A 6,000-nucleotide genomic window follows, 5' to 3' on the forward strand; every position below is an offset into this window, starting at 1 on the left:
CTCAGTGACTTGTAAGCATGAAAGGAGAACTGAAACTCCTAATGAAAAGATAATAATGAGCAAGGCAGTCAAACTGAGAAAACTGACTTAGGGTATGACAACCTTTTAACATGTTAACTGTTGTTAGGCCAAACATGTCTTGATAGCAGTTTTCACCTACACATTCATTAACAAAGCATGTATTTGACCAGTCTATGTTTATTGTGAGTGCTTTCTAGAAGTGCTGAAAAAAAAAGCATTAAAGAAATAAAACATTAGGCTTGATGTACTCCTGTGAGAGCAGAACTGATGCAGTTCATACCCTCCTGCCAGTCTGGGAGGTCATGCCTTCAGCTTTTAAATCCCAGGAGCTATTCCAGGGAAAAGCTTCACAAGCTTTGAGATGTGCTGATCATTATAGCTCTAATCTCACCCACTCCATCAAAGGAGGGTGAGCATTATCCTCCATACACTTTCCTGGTGGAGCAATTTGCCCCATGTTTCCAGAAATGGAAGGGATGGAGCCACAGGGTTATGCACGTTCAGAGGTAAGCAGTTGTAAATCCCAGCTTGCCAGACTTTCATGGCATAATCAGTGCTGAGGGTAAGTACGTGGCACCCCCAAGATTTCAGCATATATTCATCTCATAAATCTTTTTGCTATTATAAGCAAAACTGGTTTATATTTCTTTCACCATGAGGCATAAGGAGATCTGTTTGTGCCTTTTGTGAGGGTAGCAGGGTACAGTGGGGCACAGGAGAGCACTGGAGTAAATTATCCTGCAATCTGTGTATGGGGTATTTCCAGCCTACATTTACAGGCTGAGTTGGGTTTTAGCTTGTAGAGCCACAGAATCTCTGGCCTGAAAGTAGCACTGACTGTGTGTGAGCAGGTGTTGCCTGCAAGGCGAGGTAGAGCTGGGAGCAGCACCAAGGCAACCTGCAGCTCCAGTCACATCTTCAGAAAATAGTAGATGCTGGTTCTACTACAACCTGCTGTGAGAGTGAGAGCTATAGTGTTATAGCAAAAGAGAGGAAACACCAAACCTGAAGGCTGGCTAAGGACAGAAGACCCAAAAGTCATCAAGGACAAATTCAGATAAGTAAGTTGCTAGAAATGAAAGCTAAAGTCAAGCATAGTTCCCACTCATGAAGCTGGAATATAATGGGATGCTTTTTTCAGTGAAAACAGGAAGAGAACATCCCCACTTTTCAGATACACTCCTTTGGTTGGGGAATATCTAACCTTTAGTTTGAAAATTCTTTTTCATTCCTGTGCATTGCAATAGGCGTATACATCTTATATCTACAAAAAATATACATTTTCTGAAATTATGAAACAAGTGAATTGCTAAGGTTCAGTTTTGTTTATGAAGATCAGCTCCTTCTGCTGTCAGGGGGTATGGAATAGTTGCCCTGATTCCTCTGCCTTTTCCATGTCTCAGGGAATGTGAATTCACGCATTACTACTCACCCTCTTGTCTTCCCTCTCCCCATTACTCTCTTTTGCCCCATTAGCCTAATTATTTCATGTACATATTTCATCCTGTAAACCAGTATGTATTCAGAGGATTACTCAAAATGAGACTGTAAGGAAGCATATTCACATTATTGCGGCAGATTTTGATAGTATTTATTAACTCATGCATATATATCTAAACGAGACAGATGGATGTAGGATTTATGCAGGGGTTTGCTCTGACACAGCTGAGGAGCACGATCTTAGCCTAGGTTCTGTATCAGGCCATAGCAAATACGTGAATGTAGGGAGCTGAAAAGAGTATAAAAAGAGCTTCTTTTTTTGATAAGGTAGATGGTAAAATGTTTCTTGGTCTGTCTGTGAGCAGGTAGTATGGATCTCTGGTCCATGATATACAGCTGTGTAATCCTTATGGCTGGATGAACACCACGGCCATAGTCTGCAAAGGATCTGGGAGCTGTGAGTTCATTTGAACTGCTCGAATTAGGTCCAAAACACAAGCGCCTGAGTTTGGTATGGTGGATCAGTATTTGTCTCCTCCTATAGCTAATGTAAACAAGCTGAGGCTTCAACTCTGCATTGCATGCTGTGGCTAACTTGCAAAAACCATGTTTGACTTCCAAGCTGGATCATGAAGAAGAGGTCATTGCCGGTGATCTAGTGACACACAGGGCTGTATCTAAGGAACAACAAGGTGACAATGGTACTGTGGTCTGTGTACCACAACATTGCCAAGGACTGGGACAGAGCAGCTGTTTCTGGTTACACTCGCCACTCACCTCTGTCCTAACAGAAGGGCAGTTAAAAGGCCAGAGAATAGGCTCTCAAGCCCTGTAACAGCACAGACTTCTTTGACTTTTTTCCTTACTTAAATATGATAGTTGTGTTGTTTCCAAATGAATCAGAGATCCCTTACTGACTTCTGCTTAATAAATGAGAACTTCAGAAAAGGGAAGAAGAAATCACATTGTTCATGCACAAGGAAGAATGTGCCTCTCCAGCAGAGCTCATTTCAAAAAGCATTTCTTAAGTTGATGACTTTTTTACATATAGGCATGTCCTAAATTTCTTTATTTTTACTACAGCCTGCAAACATATTTCCTATTCCCCTTCTCCATTACAGCAGTGTGTATGATAGTGATGAGTTCAGCATCTTCTTCAGGGTTTTTGTTATTTGTATTCAAAATTGTATAAAACAGTATTTAAGTATGATTTCATGGTTACTCATATATTCACTTTCTTCTCCTATTTCTTAGGAGGGCTTGAAGCAAAAGACATCATTTGGAAGAAAAATTTACAGTGTCCTGGGTCACAAACAGAATTAAATTATGCCAAAAAAAAACAGTCCCCAAAAATAACAATTTCTACTTTCAGTACTTGAGTATTATTTAATAGCGAATCAGGCACTAATTCTTTCCACTTAACACAAGGATTTGATTTTTTTTTTCCTCATTATATAATTTGCACTGCTTTGCAGATGAGAAATAAAATAAAATAAGAGTTGCAGAATTATGGAAAATTCTAGTTACTGTGCCAAGGAATGAAAAATAAAGTTCTTTGGACTTGCTTATTATTCTTGCCACGTTTTACTGACTAAAGTTAAAAGCACACTTTTCAATTCTAAAGGGTAAAGTGTCTTGCGCTCTTTCTTACGTTATTTCTGTTCACAGAATGTTGGGTTCTCATATTTGAGCTTCCCAATCTCTCAAAAAACCATGAACATTTATTTTCACACTACATATCCTGGAGCTTTACTTATGCAACATTCAACTTTGAACATTTCAGCTAGTTTTTAATGTTGTTTGAAGATGAAACAGGGTTTAACCAGTCAGTACTAGATAGAGAGGATTTATCTGCAACAACACTGTGCTGTTCCTTTAATACCTTTCAGCAACATAAGTGCTTACATCCTAATAGGTTTTTAGCTTAAGATCTAATCATCCACTCTTGAATTAAGATGCTTGAATGAAGCCAACTCATTTGGAACTAAGCACTTTAATGTCAACAGAGACATATGGTATTGAGACTGAATTACAAAGGATCTCTTCTGAGCCATCTATTACAGAATCAAGACTAAGACCCCAGCATTATTATTAGTTTACTCATTTATTTGCTAGCAAATAATTGAGAGTAAGATCTTCTTAAGAAAGTGGAAATGGTCTAATAATTGCAGTCTGGTGGTATAGTACATTCCCGTGTGCACTGATTAAATCTCTCCCCATCCATACTTTATGGCTCTATGATCATCTGTAAAATCCCCTACTGAAACTGAAAGAAACAAACAAAATGTACAGTGCAACAGCTCTAACCCAGTGATTAAAATACTAAGTTATCAGGAGTAATGTCCTCTAGCATTCATTGAGAACTCTAGACATTTCCTTGCCCTGTCTTATTCTTCAACAAAATCTTTAAGGAAGTGTTTATGACAAAAACTATGTTGACAAATAACACTGTCTATCAAATATAAAAGAGCAGAGGCTCCATTTTGTTCTGAAGCTGTTTCATTCTAGTCTCAACGTGCTGCTGAGATAAATACGATAGAGTCCTCTCCTGCAGTATCAGTAGGATAAACTGATATGGACATCCACATCTTGTTGTTTCTGGAACAAAAAGAGCAGAACCAAAGGGAAAAAAAAAGAAAAAATAGCAATGCAAAGTGAGGCTGAAAGTACATCTTCCGAGACAATTAGGCTTTTGCTGCAAAGAAGTTAGGTTTAAATATCATTGTGTGGCTGAGCTTTAACACAAAGTTTTCTTATAATGCTAACAACAGCTTCTGCTTACATCTGTAAGGAAGATATGGTTAGATAATAAGGTTGCATTATCTTTTTAAGCCATGCACTACTAAGGGCTCCAGCAGACAGTGATTATCTCTCTGAAGTAAATGCTATCTATCACATAAATGCATTCCTACTCCTGGCTCAGTATAACTGTAATATGGGGTGTCATTAGAGTCTAAGTGCTTTCCCACTTCTCAGGCACATTTGATCAAAAAGACAGAATTGCCTCCTTGGTATCACTGCAATAAACACCTGGCAAATACAATTATAGAGGTAAAAAGATGCAGTGCAGTTCCAACAGAAACATGAGCCACTCGGATCCTGTGAAGTGCTGGACATGATTTTCCTTCCTCCCTGTACAGCAGACTGTAGAGAAGAACCATGTGAATTGAATATCCTGATCATGCATTAAGTATTTATTTTTTCTTAAGAAGACTTTTCAATGCTGCAAGTTTAAGAGACTTCCTCTCTTTCTGATTATAGAGAACTTCCTGTAAAGGTTTGTTGACATGGACAGAATTGCTTAAAATCAGCTTTATCTTTGCCAAATATTACATAAAAGTATACTGTTCTGCTAATAGTTACAGAGTTCCATTTTTTATATTGGAATGCATGTTATTAGCTACCTGGGAAGCATACAAAACGGTTTTAAAATTGCATTTACTCCCAAAAGCTCTGCAAAGCAGACTGCCCTGTTAAAAAACAGGACAGTTTTCTGTTGCAAAGAGAAAGGTTCATGTAATTGTGCCAATGCAGCCATTATGAAAGCAACTTTAAGGTTAATCTGCATTGTAGTAAAGCACAGATTATTAAAGCCCACCTGAAAAGCTTCCTTTGCATTTCTCCGTGCATACACATTGTTCTGGTGTTGTTTTGGCTTAATTGTTTTGGTTTGGCTTACTTTTTATCATTTCCAAAGCATATGTTTAAGATGGATCATGAGCTGTCAGCTAAGTCTCACTGAGGTCACACCAGGGGCCTGGCTGCAATTAGATGCTCCCATGAAGGCAGGTCCTCTTCTCCGTTTGTATTCAGAGCAAGTAGCATACAGACATGCATCCCAGAGAGAAATGTGGCCTTTGGCATGCGCCAATTTGGCAAAGCTGATACTTTTGCAAAGAGAAGGGTAAGGGACGCAGAATGTAGTGGAAGAAGTGAGAGCTTGTTTTCCTGAACTGCTCCACAAACTTGGGGAATTTTGTGCAGCTTCAGCCACAAAAGATCATTTTCTGTTCTGATTTCTATCTTGTATAGGTAGATTACCACACTGAAGTGTACTGTTCCTAGCATGCCTAAATTTAAATATGAACCATGGAGACAGCTGACATTGAGAGTGATTTCTCTCAAGTGACAAACTATATCAGGGCCCTTTGGAGGTTTTCCTTTCAAGGAATAAAAATCTTAGTGAATGAAAGCAATATGAATAACATGGTTGTATCAGTTCTGATACAACTGTATTCTGTTACTGAATTCATTAATAAAAGCTTCATAATATGTGGTGTACAAATGAAGGCAAGGCATTTGTAAGAGTACGGGAGAAATCTGTGTTTCTGTGTTTCTGATTCTCTCTTTGAAGAGCAACTTGGATTTCTTCACAGTCTAATTTTTGTGTACTAATTATTTGAGAGGTTATGGGAGAGATTAATGCTAAAATAAGGAGGAGGGAGAGAACAGACTTGAAGCGATGAATAGCAGCTGTGGTGAAGAAATCTACCAGACGGTAATTGCACAAGTCCTTAAATATCCAGAACTTAATCTGAA

Source organism: Pezoporus flaviventris, unplaced genomic scaffold, assembly GCF_033815535.1.
Source record: "Pezoporus flaviventris isolate CSIRO_AGI_PZ_B2104156 unplaced genomic scaffold, CSIRO_AGI_Pfla_v1 ptg000212l, whole genome shotgun sequence".
Taxonomy (NCBI): domain Eukaryota; kingdom Metazoa; phylum Chordata; class Aves; order Psittaciformes; family Psittacidae; genus Pezoporus; species Pezoporus flaviventris.